This window comes from Ammospiza nelsoni, chromosome Z (genome assembly GCF_027579445.1).
Source record: "Ammospiza nelsoni isolate bAmmNel1 chromosome Z, bAmmNel1.pri, whole genome shotgun sequence".
In the NCBI taxonomy this organism is placed as follows: Eukaryota; Metazoa; Chordata; class Aves; order Passeriformes; family Passerellidae; genus Ammospiza; species Ammospiza nelsoni.
In genome coordinates, this window is record NC_080669.1 from 42,129,085 (window position 1) to 42,145,264 (window position 16,180).

Consider the following 16,180-nt stretch of genomic DNA (forward strand, 5'->3'; position numbering starts at 1 on the left):
GCGGGTGAAGTGGATGGTATCTTTGGTAACCTGCTTTGAAAGAATGTTATAGTCTCACAAATTTATCAATCACAATTCTCTCTGATGAAGTCTTGTTAAATACCTGCCAGTGGCTGTCAGTGCAGTAGTGCCATCTTGAGTGGAGCTGGAGTATACCAATAAGTTTCTCCCCTGGTTCTCTGCTGCATAGAGATCTAGGAGAGAAATTAAATACTTGTTGAATACTTCAAAAAGCCACAGACATTTTCAAAATATCACTACAATAATTCAAGTTCTTGGACGTTCTTTACTTCAAGTTTTTACTTCAAGTAAAACTGCTAAGCAAGTTTCCACAAGAGAAAAATATTTTTTCCTTACTTTTTTGTCATTTTTGCTCTATCAGTAAAAAAAAAAAAAAAAAAAAAAAAGGAAAAATGGAAAGACAACTGTCTTCTTAGTATTTTTTAAACCAAACTATTTGGAAAATGCCTGAATTTAGAAAATAAATATCGTCAAAAACAGCATTTGCAAATCAAGATATCAGCAAATTGAAGGAGTAGACAGTTTCTGGAAAAATATTAATTTTTGCAGTAAGACAAGATGTCAAATTGCACTGTGAGGTGGTGTTCAAAGTGCTGTGTATCCTCACAGACTCAAGTTGGAAAACTGAACGAGATACTCTTTAGTGCCAAAAGAATTCTGGATATTAGAGCATGCTGTTAATATTATTAGGGCTGTAGATTTGATCCCCATATTGGCCATTCACTTAAGAGTCAGACTTGATTATCCTTGTGGGTCTCTTCCAACTCAGAATATTCTGTGATTTTGTAATTCTAGCACTTATTTTATCACTGTTTTAAAGGCCAATTGACAGAGCATAATTTCTGACTCAGTAATTTTAAGTATGAAAATTTAGTTAAAAATACTGAGTCAGAAATTTAAGTATGAAAAGTATGAAAATGTAGTTTCTTTGGATTTCAAAGCCAGCCTGTAGTTACGGATGATGATGTCATGAAAACATTCTGACACATGATGAAAGGTGGAGCAAGATAAGAAGCATTAAGCAACAAGTTAATGTGAGTTCATCCTTTTGCTTCTAATGCTTGAGGGAGGAGGGGGGAAGCTTGGAAACCTACTTTGAAAAGTACATTTATGTTGAAGTTGAGCTGTGTTACTGAGCTGTTCTTAACACTGCAGTGTTAAGAAACATGTATATGTTGAAATGAATATGTTATAATGGAGTTGCTAAAACATGGATCTTATACTCTTAAAATATATGAGTTAAATGTTTCAACTCTCCCACCATTAAAAAATCTTTTGAACAGTTCTTTCTTTAAGTTCAATCAGGTAGCTGCACTGAATTTTTCTAGAAACCTCAGAATAGGGCATGGGGATGTTTTATTCTCTCTCATAAAATAAGAAAATAACAACAGAGAAAAAGGAAAACCATTTTGATTAGGGCTCAGAAAGTTGTGCTGAACAGACCTACAGTATAGCACTAGCTTTCTGATTTATTGTTAAATATCTTGTAACTTACTCATAATATTTATATGCCAAGTGGTGGAATGCAATCTGCAGGATTTAGCTGGAGTCCGTTCCTTTAGTTTTGCATTTAAATTGAACACAAGTAAAATTTTTAGAATGTTTAAAGTAGTGATGGATGAACTTCCAATTTACTAAATTGCCAGTAGATGGCGTATTCTAGTTTATAAAGCAGTGTGCAGTAGTAGGTTTTGTAGGATCACAAGTAAACTCTGAATGTGACCTAAGAAGAAGAAACATAGCATCAAGAAAGATTATATAATAAGAGTGGATAACTCTTAAGTGTTCAACGAAGAGCAACCGTTTGCATGACTTGTAGACATAATTTTCTGTCTGTGCTGTGTTACATGTTTCTTAGATGCAACCACAAGTTTTGTGTTCAATTTTTTCCCCCCTCCTGCAGAGAGGTGCTCCTCCCACCCCCAAGGTTTTTGGAAATCCAAATAACAGGAAGATTTTCAGTTTGACAGATTGATAGTGAAATTACAGTGGAAGATTGCTTCACAAACTGCTTCTCTGTTTGGTAAATAAAGTTGAGGAAAGTGCTTGAATTCAAGCTAACATTTGTAGAGGTAGCTAACATTTGTCTGTCTTTGCCTTGGCTAGTTCTAGCTCAAATGCCCAGGCATTTATAAAGAACAAACTTTGAAAGCATTTACAAAAATGCCCTTTCAAAATTATACATCAATGTCCAAAATTCTTGCAAGTTGTTCTTCAGGAACTTCCCCTCCACTGTATTTCTTCTTTTTGACAATAGTTATGCTGAGAATAGTATATTTCTTTCTAGCACTACAAACACCTGATCATCTCCGATTCCTACTGTTTGCAGACACATCTGCCATGTTAGAAAACCCCCGTCTTTTGAAAATACATGAAGTGTACAGCTGAATTGGGTGTAAAAGATTCAGTGGGGGCAGGGAAGAGAACTAAATTTCATGTGATTAGGGGATGGAAGAATGTCACCCTGCTTCAAACCTGGGGAGAGTGTAGGGAAGAGGGAAGATTGCCATTTGTCTTTTCCATATGTGACAAAACCTGTGATGTGGGGTTTTCTGCTAGAGTTTCAAGCTATTTGTAGAAAATTATATAACCTGATTTATTTGCTTTAGACAAAATTGTGACTAGAAATGCTTGGAGGAGTTAGGTCATGCTAGGACCAGAATGAAACAGCTTAACTTAAAGCATTTATATGTATTCTTAAGGTGAAATACTGGGACGTGAATGCTGTCAGTTCACCCATCTTTCTCTGAAAACCATCATATTTATTAATAAAGTAGAAGCTTACACTTGAAGCAATATGATGTACTTATACAATACAATCTTTTATAAGATATTAAAAAATAGTGATTTGTTTTAAAATGTAAATTGACTAAATTGACCCCAAAACAACATGTGGGATCCAAACTTCTCAGAGCTTTTCATAGCTTCTGAACGTTCTTAAAGAGTCCCATGATTAAGATGTTAAAGGAATAGGTAAAATTGTCACTCCAAGCTAATTGATGTGGATCAAAAAGTCATCAAAATTGTTTCACCTAGAATGCTTGCCCTAGTATCAGTGATGTTGTGACACTGCACAGAAATGAGCTAGTTACTCTTTGGGTAGACCTGGAATGAAACACAGTAGGTATTGGTGAGAGAGTCAGAGATTTCTGTTCTATTAATTTCTATGACAGAACACTTTTTATTTCTTTTTTTTTTTTAAGAAAACAATCCCAAATAGGTGTATGCTCTCCTCTAAAGAGAGAGAAAATGCAGTTGTTTAGTGATTGACTTATTTCATGTGGAAGATTGTAGAATTGAAAGAGACAGCTGCAAAAATAAGAAGACAATAACATGACAGAAGTTGATAAAGATTTCTCCACATCACAAACTGTGATGCATGCTAAAGCTCAGTCAGTTTTAGAGTCATTCTGATATGTGCTGGACAACCAAACCAGCTTGACTATTTTAGCATAAGAGAATATTAAAAGATGTTGTGCATGGGTTTTTTTCTGGGGATGCCTTTCTGGAAAGGAGGCATTATGGCCTTGTAAATTGTATCTTAATGCTTTTTGGAAGAATAATAAAACCTCAACTGTTAGCCTTGATGTTGAAGGACTTGCCAGTTGTTTGTTTTGTCTTTGTGTGGCTCCAGAATGAAATACCAGTCTGTGTCAAGTGGACACTGTTTGTGGTAGAAGTTTGTTGAGGCTTCGTTTTTATCACAAGCCTGCTCCTTAAAGTGTAGTTTGCAAAATTATTTTCAAACACTTTACTATCTCAGATCTACAGCTCAAGACTAGTATATGGCCTTGCAGAGTGCTTTTAGTGAGGCTGAATAGGCTAGAGCAGGTCTCTGCTCCAGGCCACAGAGCAGTTATGGCAGATTTTTAATTTTTTTATGAGTTCTGTGTGTCCTCTTAACACAATTAAATATGGGAATTGCATGTATTTCTTTAGTCAAAGTGCTATGTTCTGTACTTTCTGTTCTAGTCCTCTTCTATTCCTTGTCTTTTTTTAACATCCCAAATGTATACCTTAAGAAATCTATTGTAATAACTATTTATTAAGAAAGCCATTTAGGATGTACAAGGCAGCCTGGAAAAAGATGCATATCTGAAAGTGGCAAGTAAGAATGCAGAAATGTTTGTGGCCTATTATGCTTTCCTAAATATGGATCAGAACACTTTAAATATTTCTTATTAATATTTCTAGACAGTGACCTTACTGGCTAGAATTAGGTGTCAAGAAGCCTGACACCTTTTTAAATAAAAAGGTTGCTTTTTAAATAAGTAATTGTCTGACTTCACATACTGTGAAGATATATTGAAGATACTTCCTCAAGACTTTATGGTGATGAGAGAGACTTAAGTTTGGTTAAATGCATAATGCAAGTTTATTGTCTTCAAATAATATTAAAAATATGAAAACAATCTTGTATACTCTGTGTAGTGTTATTTAGAATGATAAGAAGCAAAATCATGGTAGAATATCACAGCACAGTACAGATTTAAATTTTAATTTACTGCCAATTAATTTGATTCTATGATTGTACACAGTAGAGCTTACTAACTTTGCATCTCAGAGTAGTATTTTTGCAGTGATGTGTAAAAGACAGTCTAGCACAATTCAAAAGGCTTTTGATTTAGGGGCCTCACATAGAAAAGCCCAAGTTCTCCTGCCAAATTTTAGCCAGATTTCCTAATACATATAGAGGAATCAAAAATTCTGTCTTTAGTTTTGAACAGAACCCCACCAAGTCTGTACTATGCTATTACCTCCTGTGACACCCCACTCCACTCTGCCAGTTAGATTTTAGTTTATGTTCTGCTGTTATTTTTATACTGCTTTTGGCTCTAAAAAGTTGCTTTTCCTTTCTTTCCTTGGGAAGCACTACTCAGGGGAAATTTATTAATATCCCACTTTTCCTGTATATAGCATGTCTGCACTACTTGAAAGGTAACCCTACAGAGGAGAAAGCTGAGATTTTGTTTTAATAACAGGGATTTTGTTTATTTTTCCAGTGGTATTATAAGAAGATGAAGATATCTTGATGTGTATAAGAATAGTACTGCATAGTAAGCAGTGGTTTTTAGTGCATACAACTAAAAAACTAAGTCCTAGTAGCATTTAAAATCCTTCATGACCGTTTTCAGATATATTCTCAGTGTATAAGTGTTCTATTACTTAATTAGAAGAATTTTTTTCATTGGAACTCCACAAATAATTGGTGATACACTGAATCCTTTATTGACTGACCTTTTTTACTGTTTCTCATATAAGCTTCATCAATAATGAGATCTGAATTAAGGAGTACTTTGTAATTTTGTTGTATCACTCTTTTCTCTATTATGAGATGATAGATGGAAAGGCATGGATGAAAAGACTGATTTGCTTTAATGTCTTTATATATATAATCAGACCTAGGGTTTAAGTGCGTCTCTTGATGTTATCAAGCCATTGAAGTTTTCACCTAGATGCATTTCTGGGAAAAGTTTACAAAAAAGCAGTGAGGAGAGAAGCAGTGATTCAGAGTCAGAGAAAGGAAGAGACAATTGTGTTGCATAAGGGCCTGCTTAGAGAAGTGAAGTAAATAGGGTAGTAAATGGAGCACAAAGAATTCTCTAAGCTGTTGCAGAGCACCTTACTCTGGTTTTGAATTCCTGGGGTTTGCATCAAAGCCCAGGACATGAAAAACCTCTGTGTTTTCTCCAAATCAAAAAATTTTTAAAAAAGGTGTTTCTACTACAGCAGCACAATAGGAGCATTCTGCTGTTGCAGAAGATATTAAATAAAGAAGCCTAGAATGTATCTAGTCCTGGCAGAAACTTTTATGAGACAGTGTGCTGGGATTTTCTGCAGTGTTGATGGTTCTGGAGAAAGGAAGGCTGTACATGCTCAAGCACAGATGTACACAGCCTGAGAAACAAGCACAAAGAACAAGAGCTGTCTCTGGTCACAGTACTGCAACATCATGGGAATAACTGAGATATGGCAGGACAGTTCATGCACCTTGAAATCTCTAACAGAGAGGTACTAGCTCTCTAGGAAAGACAGGAAGGAAAGACAAGTAGTAGTGATGCCCATGATGAGAAGGTGTAGTGTGTGAGTTAAGATCAAAGGAGAGTCCACAAAACGTGGCACTCTGGAGGGAGCGTGCTGCAGGTCATCAATCAGAATGACAAAATACATGAAGAAACAAGTTGTTCTTTTAAACAACTGAAGAAAGTCTCTGGATTACTAACTGATTCTCATGAGACTGTAGTCTCCCTAAAATCTGCTGAATATCTTCTGAAAATCTGCCATAAATAGGAAGACATAAACAATTGGGTACATTCTGCAAAATGTGAGTAATAACTGCTTGATACAGGTGTGTATGTACTAGATCGGCCGTCCAAGAGCCATCATGCACAGCTGAATTTGTTATTTACAAATGAGGGAGAACTATAATATTACAGTCAGGCTTGATTGTAGCAAGATGAGTTGCAGATCCTGGACACTGGGAGAAAGGATTTAATCTTGCTTGGGAAACTGGTAGGCGAGGTGCCATAGGAGCTTTGAAGAATAGAAGAGTTCAGGAAAGCTGACATGATTTAAATGTCAGCTAAGTGTCCTTGGCCACAACACAGACTGAGAGCTGAAAAATGGGAGCAATTCTGTAGAGATGAGGGGACACTGGAAAACAGCAACTAGGGCATAAGTCAGCAGTGTACCCTGACAGAAGAGAGAGTCAAAAGGACAAATGAGGGCTTTTTAAGCTGTAGTGAAGCTAGTAGGTTGACAAAATTTTCTGTTGTCTTCTGTTCAGTGCTTTGTTAAATCCATTTAAATACTGCATCCACTTTTTGCCCCCCTTCTTCCCCAGTGCAAGAATAACATAGGTGAAAAAGAGCAGCTTTTGCAGCAGACCACCAAGATGGCCAAGGGCAGGAGCACTTCTTGCAAGGAGGCCAAGTGCACTGTGCTTACTTAGCCTGAAATGAGATGCCTTCTGGGAAGAAGGACCTGAGGGCAGCCTCCCACCAACCGCGAGTAATCAAGAAAGTACAGCCAGAAAGTGCAAGAGGTAATGGGTATACATTGAAACAGGACTTGGGGAACAGTGCAGACTGAGTGTAAGGAGAAACCTTTTCCCCTGCAAGGCCAATCCAGCAGTGGAGCAAAAGCTCAGTGATACTTCCATCTTTGGAGGTTTTCAAGAGCTGGCAGGATGAAAGCCCTCAGCAGCCTGGTCTCCTGGTCTGATCACATAGCTGTTCTGAGTAAGACAGCTGAGGTTGAACCCAAGTTATTTCATGATTCTCTAACACTCAGAGAAGCAGGCTGTGGCTCGCTGTATTTTTTGGATCCTGTGAGGGAGGATTTTCTTACCTCTCTTTCTTCCCAGACTGAGAATTATGAGCAGTTACTGTTTGATGTCTGCACTTGTACTGGGCACCACATGCACAACAGCAGTCTGTTGAAACAAGATGTGACTTGGTCTAACTTTTAACTGACAGCTGTCAGACAGACTTTAGAAGTATGTTAAGTGATAATGACACAGAAATAACATGACAAGGGATGGAGAAGGGAATTGGGAATTAAAGCCTCCATGTGCCCTGCCTGCCAGAGTGCAAAAACAAAGCAAAAATCTTGTTTGTGGAAATAATTTACCTGGAAAAGAATTGTTCAATCTCCTGTATATTTTGGAAGTTTTGTAATATATATTGCTGTGTTAGCAGATACATTTCTCCTACACTGCATGCGGAATTATATATCCAGTATTAGCACATACATAAGTCAGTTGAAATCAGAAATTTCAGTACAAGATTATAACCATTATTTAAGCAAAACATATTAGAAAAGTATTGCTTTGAGATTACAGCAGGTCAGCTCTGCCAGTCTTTCAGGCTCAGACTGGAGGATTGAAACTCTTGAGAAGTGTAGCTTTTGAGAATAAGTTATACAGGAGGAGCCAAGAATCATTGAAAGTGCTGGAAACAAAAAAAAAAAAAAACAGTTGGTGCTTATGGCATGTAATTGTTTTATTGGTTTTTGGGAGTTGCAGTTGGAGTGATTTGGAGGGTTTTTTTGGTAGACTTTTGGGGTTTTTTTTTCTTTCCTAGCAGGAGGATTTCTTACCAAACAAAAAGATATTCTTCTCAGTGGGAAAACATCATTGCTTTCAGGAGTCAAATACAGTCTCCTAAATTAATCTTTGATGGGAGCCACTAAACTTGTAAGAAAATAAACATGCTAGAAAAATAATATACTTCTGACAGATCTTGTATTTTCCAATAATAAAAATGTTTTATTATAACCTGTCTACAGCATGAATCTCTGGATAGTCTCAATCCCAACTTGCTGCTGTCCTTCCTCTCTCTCTGTTTTATTATGTCAGACTCTAAAGTGCATTCTTTTCTCCAGGTAATATTGGATAGCCAGGAAACAGTCATAGATCTGCTTTCATAGCAGTTATTCTTTGAGAGTTTATAGACTTGCTCCCTGTATCCTCCTGTGTGGGCATGGAAAAGATTCTATATTCTTGGTTTAAAAAAAAAGTCAAGATCAAGTAAATCTAGAAAAGTAAGGGCTTATTTTTCTTTGTTTTGACAATGCTGTGGTAGTACTTATAATTTCCTTCCCTTTTTTTCTTTTTTTCTTTTTTCTCCTGTTTTTTTTTAATCTTCCCTTGTTTTTTTACATCTTTCCTTGTTTTTTTTTAATATTTTCTTTCTTTTGGGGTCACTAACATCATCTAGGTTTATTTTGAGTCATGATAAAACTTCATTGTCCTATTTTAATTAGGACCAGATGGTGGTATGGAAAATCCCTTATAGTTCTGTATCTCAGTGGATACTTTTGCCCCCCCCCTTCCCCCGCCCCACTTTGTTTTAACAGCTTCTTTTGAAGTTTTGGCAGTGATGCAAATTAATAAAGGAAATAAAAACAAAAGGCATTTCTTCCTCAGCTAGTTAAAACTGTGGAGTAAGTGGGCAGATAGTATAAAACATTGCTAGGGAAACTTATCCTCTAGTTCAGTAAGGCATAGTCTGCTTTTTCATAGATACAAATTTTACAGCATCTTCTTCTGTAAGTGAAATTTTCTTTTTACACAACATGGAAATGCCAAACATATTTATCTCTTGCAGAAAAAACATCTTATTTAGTTCATTCAAATTATAAATTGTTAGATTTCTACTTCTGAAAATGGTATTCAAGGGTTCTGTGCTTTCATCTGTTCTTCAGCTTTTGCCTGTGGAGAAACATCTATGCATTGCACACTGTATGCACAAGCCAAGTCACATGCATTCACAAATCAGCTTGAAGTGAAACTGCTGGTGAGTGTTTGCTATATCTACAAATGGCACTAAAGCTCTCAGTTTTGTAAGAAAATGCTTCGGGATATTATTTCATCATATATACTAATGTGTAAATATTAATATCATTAGAATGTAATTTAATGTTACAAAAGGTGTGTGACAAAAGTATCTGGTTTTGGAGAAATATACCAAAAACTCACTGAAACCATAGATACATGCAACTTAATATCATATGTTTTCTTTCCTTTACACTGTCAGCTCTTGGTTAGGGGCAGACCATAGAATGATTGCTTTACCTTCCTGCCAGGATTGTATTGCCTTAAGAGGTTTGTTTTGAATGGCAATAAATGAAAGTTACAAGGCAGTTTTCTATTCATGTTTAACAGTTTATCCTTAAATCTGAAATGAAAGAAGTACCCCATAGATGCTTATTAATTGGCCATATCTTTTGACTAAATTATATCAAATTTTTTTCTGAAATAAAAATGTAAAAACAATTGAAAAATATAGATCTGTTATAAGATATGGAATAGGACTACATTTCAGTTTATATCCAGACACTCATGTGTATCTCAAAACAAGATGTTGTAACTTCAGTTATACAGCTGTTTATTACTGCTGTTTGCTTTTCTTCTCAATGTATTGTACATTTTCTTCTCAATGTATGTTCTCTTTGTAATTTTGAAAATATACAAAGAAGGTGTAACATTTGTGTTTGCCAAGTAAGAAATAAGTTTCAGCCTTCCAGCAGGAGTTTTAAGTTTGTTTCTTATTGGATTCTGTTTGATAATCTAGGTAACCCTCTAGTGGTTTTTGAAGTTCTTACTTCTGAAGAAATTTCTAGTGAAGTTGCTATGGTAAAATGTGACAGGATGTATATAGTAAAAGAGACAAATGAAGCATTTTAAACATATCTTCAAGTGAAAAATGAGATTACATATTTAGCAGAGATAAAGTACAAGCAGTATTTGTATCTGCATATTTAAGAAGATAATGTTTCTGTACAAATAAGTAACTTCCTTAAGTTATTGGTTTTGTGATATTTGAACTGCATCATGGATTCTACACATAGCACTTTGCTGGACTTCCTTTACTACAGATACTGAGAATTTTGTGAGTGAGAGATAAGGAAGACCTGATTTATTTATCAGGCAGCTCATGGGTCTCCTCTGATCTCCTCTCCTCAGTTTGTTTTAAATTCCCTAGAATTAAAAATATATTAAGAATGTATAGATAATATTAAGATAGATCAGTAGAGGTTTTATGCGAAACTAGACACTGGACTATATTCTTAAAGACAAATGCAAAATGTTAATGGAAATTAGATGAGGAAAAACCGAGACTTGAAAACCAAAAACATTAAAGTCTTTTTGACACCTAGTAGGCTCAGTCTTGGTACTCCATCTTAAACAGGTACAAGGAATTCATAGAATCATAGAATATGCTGAGTGAAAGAGAGCCATCAGGATCATCATGTCCAACTCCTGGCCCTGCACCTCATAAGCCTATTGTTTGTTCTTGGTAGGGACTTAGATCTGGCGCATGTCCTGGTCCTTTATTCTGGAACTCTTTTTGAGTAATGAGCTGTAAGTAGAAATGAAAAAGAGAGTATGAGAAAGTGTGAGTAAGGGCAGGGGGGAGATGACATCTCTTTCATTTAAAGAGGATTATATTTACAAATACAATTTTGGGGTTCGGTTGTTTATTTTATTTCCTTAATAAATTCAATTAACTCATTACTCAGTCAAAATGCTATCAATTATTTATCAGTTGATCTTAAAATGAAATGGTGCTTAAAATGCATGTGTGCACTATGTTTTGACTCTTGGCAGGAAACATGGCTAGTGTTGAAATGCCAATGAGTTTCTGAACAAGAAAATTTTCTTCATGCTTCTTCTCTTTCATTGATAAAAAAGGAAAGTACTGACACAGGTTCTGCAGTTCTTCCTGAGCCTAATAAAACTTTTTGTGATGACATTTTTCCATCTATAGATTTGTCACCTTATCTTTGTTAGTAAAAGATCAACCACCTCTATGATGATGCCTGAAAAATTTAATTTCTCTTAATGGCTCAGACACTGAGTCATTTTCTTCAGGGTCATGAAAATCCCTAACCTTTTCCTCCCCAAAGTTTTTGGTGAAATTTAGTCTAAAGGACTTTTTTTTTAGTTCTAGTAAAATGAAACCAATTGTTCCCGTTCTTTCTTGTGAAGTAAAATGTAAGCAAGTTTTGCCTTTCCAGATTACTACCATCTGTTTCCCTTTGGGGTGGGAAATAGCTAGATTTGTTTTCTATTGACAAGATACTAGTAGCGCTTACGACATCACTAATGCATTTGTCTTGAAGCGTTACATAAATTGTTTTGCCCCTTAGGTGATCTGGGCTTAATTCTGGGAAATAAATGCTCTTGGTAACAATTCTATGTCCTTATTAGTTTCTCCTCATGAAATGGAACAGAACAAGATAAATGATACCTGTACTGAGGAAGATTAGAACCATCTGTCTTGTAGGGAAAAAGCCAGTTTGGTTGGTATTAGCTGACAGATTGTGTACTCTGCCTGATCACTGTAAAGAGGCAAATGAAGTGGTTAACACAGAGCAGATTTTAATAGCTATTTCTAATATGTAATGACTACCAACAAAAGATGCAAAACAGACTGGTTGCTGCACTAGTAGTGAGACAAATATTAATTCAATTTATTCAGTTGAATCAATTATACCAGCATTTTTTGGGGAAATGTCTGTGACTAGTACATATCATTGTGAATAAAGCTTGCAAATTTTGTCTTGCTTGGAAGTGCACCTCCAGCTTACCTTTATATGTTTAGTCTCAATTTGTTGGAGCAATTTAACTGACTTCAAAGAAAAATGCCTTCTTAAACTGCTTCCTGTGCCACAACAAATTTACCATAGTTCCTTTCCTCTTAATAGAGCAAACCTGTCGTTCTAGTCTATTGTTAAGTCCACTGAAGTAAAATTTAGTCTTTTACTTGCTTTCTATGGAATACTATTTCCTGAATGTTAAGTTTGGGAGGGTGGGGGAAAGCTCTTACTCAGTTATTAGTCAGATATATAAATTACTTGATTTTGTAATATTCACTCTATGTTTTATATGTTTTGATCTATTTTACTATTCCTTCAACATTGATACCTGCTTTTACATAACTGGCTATTCAATTACTTTGGTTTGTCTCTATAAAGCTCGTATAAAACTTCTAAGAATTCTGAATGCTGGTAACAGTACCTTAAAATTTCACTTACTTTTGTTGATAAGATTATTAAATGCAGGTGGTGTATGCTCTTCTGCACTCTGCTGCATGTTTGTTGCCTAAAAGCCACATAGAAGAAAAATAAGAATGCTGGGTTAGTGCCATTAAATTGAGTCTGTGTTTGGGCAGCACAAAATCTCACATGGATTTAAGGGCTTTTGATATTATTTCTTCTTTGTAAAGAGTGTAATTTCAGTACCTTATTGACAAAAAAAGGAAAATAAAGGATTTGGTGCTAATAATATGAAGGCCATGGGTTCAATCCGTGACCCTTCAGATAAGGGTTGGGACTTGATCCTGGTGGGTCCCTTCCAACTCAGAACATTTTGTGATTCTGTGTGATTTTTTTCAGTGCAGTTTATATTCTGGCTTGTGGCTAATATTGTGAGACCCTTTTCTTTTTCTGATAACTCTTTGCTTGTAAATAATTTGTAATCTGTCTTTGCGTGGGGAAGCTTTAAAAATTAAGTTTTCTTTTTAAAGTGCAGTTTCTTGCAGTGCCAATAATTTTAATTGCTGTGTGTACTTGATGTGAAAAATATCTGCAAACAATCTTTGAAGCAGCAGGATAAAACATTTAGGTCTGATTTATTTTAACTGTTTGATCTAGAGGCCCATTTCCTGAGATGTCTGTGGGCATGCTGGTCATAGAAACAAGCAGACACTGCATAATTATTTTAAGTTGTCATCTTTGTATTGCACTCTGGCTTACAATGGAGGTGTAGAGATAGGTATCACTATTCTATTTTTCATTTATTTTTGCCAAAGAACCATTTGCAGCAGCTTCTTGTTTTACTTATTGATTAGAAAGAAGGACACCAAGGATAAGTCACGTGAGCTTTTAGTCTTTCATCTACTGGTGAAATGCCACATATAGCTGTACTATCTGCACACTAACTTTCATACATGTTTTGGAAGGGATTTGCAGATTGTTTTTTATGTGTGACTGTCACTTTTTTTTTTATCATTTAAGCCTTATTTTTCATTACAGCTCTCAGAAGTTAGAAGCTAGTACTTTTTAAAAGAATGCTTTCAGAGTGTCTGAACACTGAAAAACTGTAAGTGAAAATAACCTATTATAGGCAGAGTAGCCATGGCCTCTAACAGATGTATTAATCTGTGACAAAACTGAAGAGCTCTTTTACATGAGTGTAAGGGAATCCCAAAAGTTTCTTAAAGTTTCAGTTTTCTTAGATTTATATACTGGGTTTCAGAACATAAGTAAAAATTGTGTTTATGTGATTATTTCTTTTAAGGTAGTTAATTCCTTTCCTGTCCAAATATCTGTTTACCAGGACATCAGTATAATTATGTCTTAATGATAGTGACATGAAATACGTTCTCTACAGATTTACTACCATGACTGCTCTCAAGCTAATTGTTTGTTCAGCCCAGTATTTTAGATAGATTGGGTAAAAGAGCATATCTCCCAGGAGAGCCATTAAGCATATTGGGTTGCAAATTGACTCTTTATTGAGGGGTGATTACTGTCTCTTCCTCTGCATAGACACTTAGACACACAAAATACACCATTGAAATAATATTTAATACGTGTGGGCAGTGAAGAAGAGAGCATTTCACACTGGCTCTCCTTTTAATTTCTATTGAGTATTTGTACACCACCTTCCATCCCATTTGGGGGTACAAAATCAAAGTAGCATCCATTCCATCTACACATGGAAGAGAGAAAACAAGCTAAGAGTCTAAAGTATGAGAAATTTCTAGTCAAGTGAAGATGTGACTTGTAATCCAGAGAAGGGGTTTTTTTGCAAGTTGTCAAAGTCGATTAAATTATTTCAGATAAGAATTTTCTCCCACTGGATTTTAATCAATTAAATGATGGTATAAATGCTCTTTTGTGTGGTTTGACATCATTGTGGCAGTCTGAAGAATAATCAGTAGAAATGATAAGGATGGTTACCACTGACTAGTTTATTAGCATTATCAGTTTCCCAGTAACTGACCTTTTCCCTCTGTGCCTCACTTCTCTTCATCTGTCATGATTCATTTTGTAACATTGATTTCCTTTTACTCTAACAGTTTCTGTGTGACAGACTTCAAAATCCCAATCACCCCTTACAGTTGCTCACACAGTGTTGAGAAACTACTAGCTGTATTTAAAGAAAAAATGGGAAAGTTATTTCTAATTGGGCCGTCTTGAGAGTGCTATAAAATTTAAAATGTCACTTGCTACTGGTACCCATTTATTTTGAAATACTATACTTAATTTTTAAAATTATGCAATCAATATTTTTGCCAATATAGAAGTTGCTATTACCACTTTTTTATTATTTTATTAACTGTGTCTATAAAATCATGGTCTGATTGTTACAGGATACAAGTAATTGAAAAGCATGCTGGGATGTGCACCCATGTATCCACATTACAGCTTCAGCTCTCTTGTGCTATGCACAGCAACCTGGCTAGGAAAATTACAGTATCTCTCTTCCTCCTGTTCTAAAGCTACACTTCAGATCCTTTATCTGTAGTTTTTAGTACAAATTTAGTCGTGTAAATCATTCCTATTGAAGTTTTTATGGCTATGTAGATGGGCCATTTGTGTAATTAAAATGAAGGAGAATTTGTTCCCTAAGACAATGGCACTTGGATGGTTGTTCACCTGATAAGTGTGATGTGCACCTGTGGCTTGTTTTCTCAATAATCAGCTTCTCCCATCAGTAAGACTTTTCTAAATAAAATACAGCCCATCTCTGCTAAGTCTGAATGACATACTTTTTTGTCTTGTTGCCTATGAAATTCTATAAAATGTTTTGCAGTAAAAATCAATACCTACTATTCTTAATTCTTACTTCTGTTCTGTCATAATGAGAAATAAGTAATCTTAAAAATTGTTGTAAAGTCCTAAGATAGTGGACATGGTGTTTTTCCTAAAATCTGCATGTGAATAGATCAAAAGTCTTTCACTATCCTAGTGTGACTGACATTTTCAACAGAACACATGTGGAGGAAAATAAGACACAATTACTAGGAAATTAACAGCTGAAAATGGAATATTGATTTGAACTGCAGTCAAACATGGTTTGGTTTTCTTTCATCTAATTTCGAGTCATTTTTTGTGGTAGACTTCTGATTCTTTTCCTATATACATATGTTTTCAAATTCTGACTGCCTTAAGGTCTTAAGGCAGTCGCTTAAGGCACTGTTTTTTTGCCTTAAGGTCTACCACCATCTAGTTATTCACCAGTTTAAAACCAGCACGTCAGGATATCTTGGTCATTCAAAACTACTCAAGCTCCAGATATTCATTTAATATTGGCATGTTAAATGGATAGGCATAAGGATATTGCACAGGAATTGTTTTAATTTTTAAAAGAGTAGTCTAGAGGAGTTGCCTGAGTGCACATGTAGGTGTTTCATTTTGATACTTAGAGCATCCAAAATTTATTTAAAGGTATATATGCTTTTACAGTCAAGAATTGATTTTAAATCTATTTAACTGATCAGATGTCAGGTCTGGAAATGCTAAAGCAGTATTTGATTGCACAGGATAGGCAGGTGCCCTGCCTTTTGTCTGCTTTGTCAGAATATGCCAGAGAGGTGTTCCCTGCTGTGCTGCGCAGTGGCTACAGAGCTCCCTGAAAAGAGCT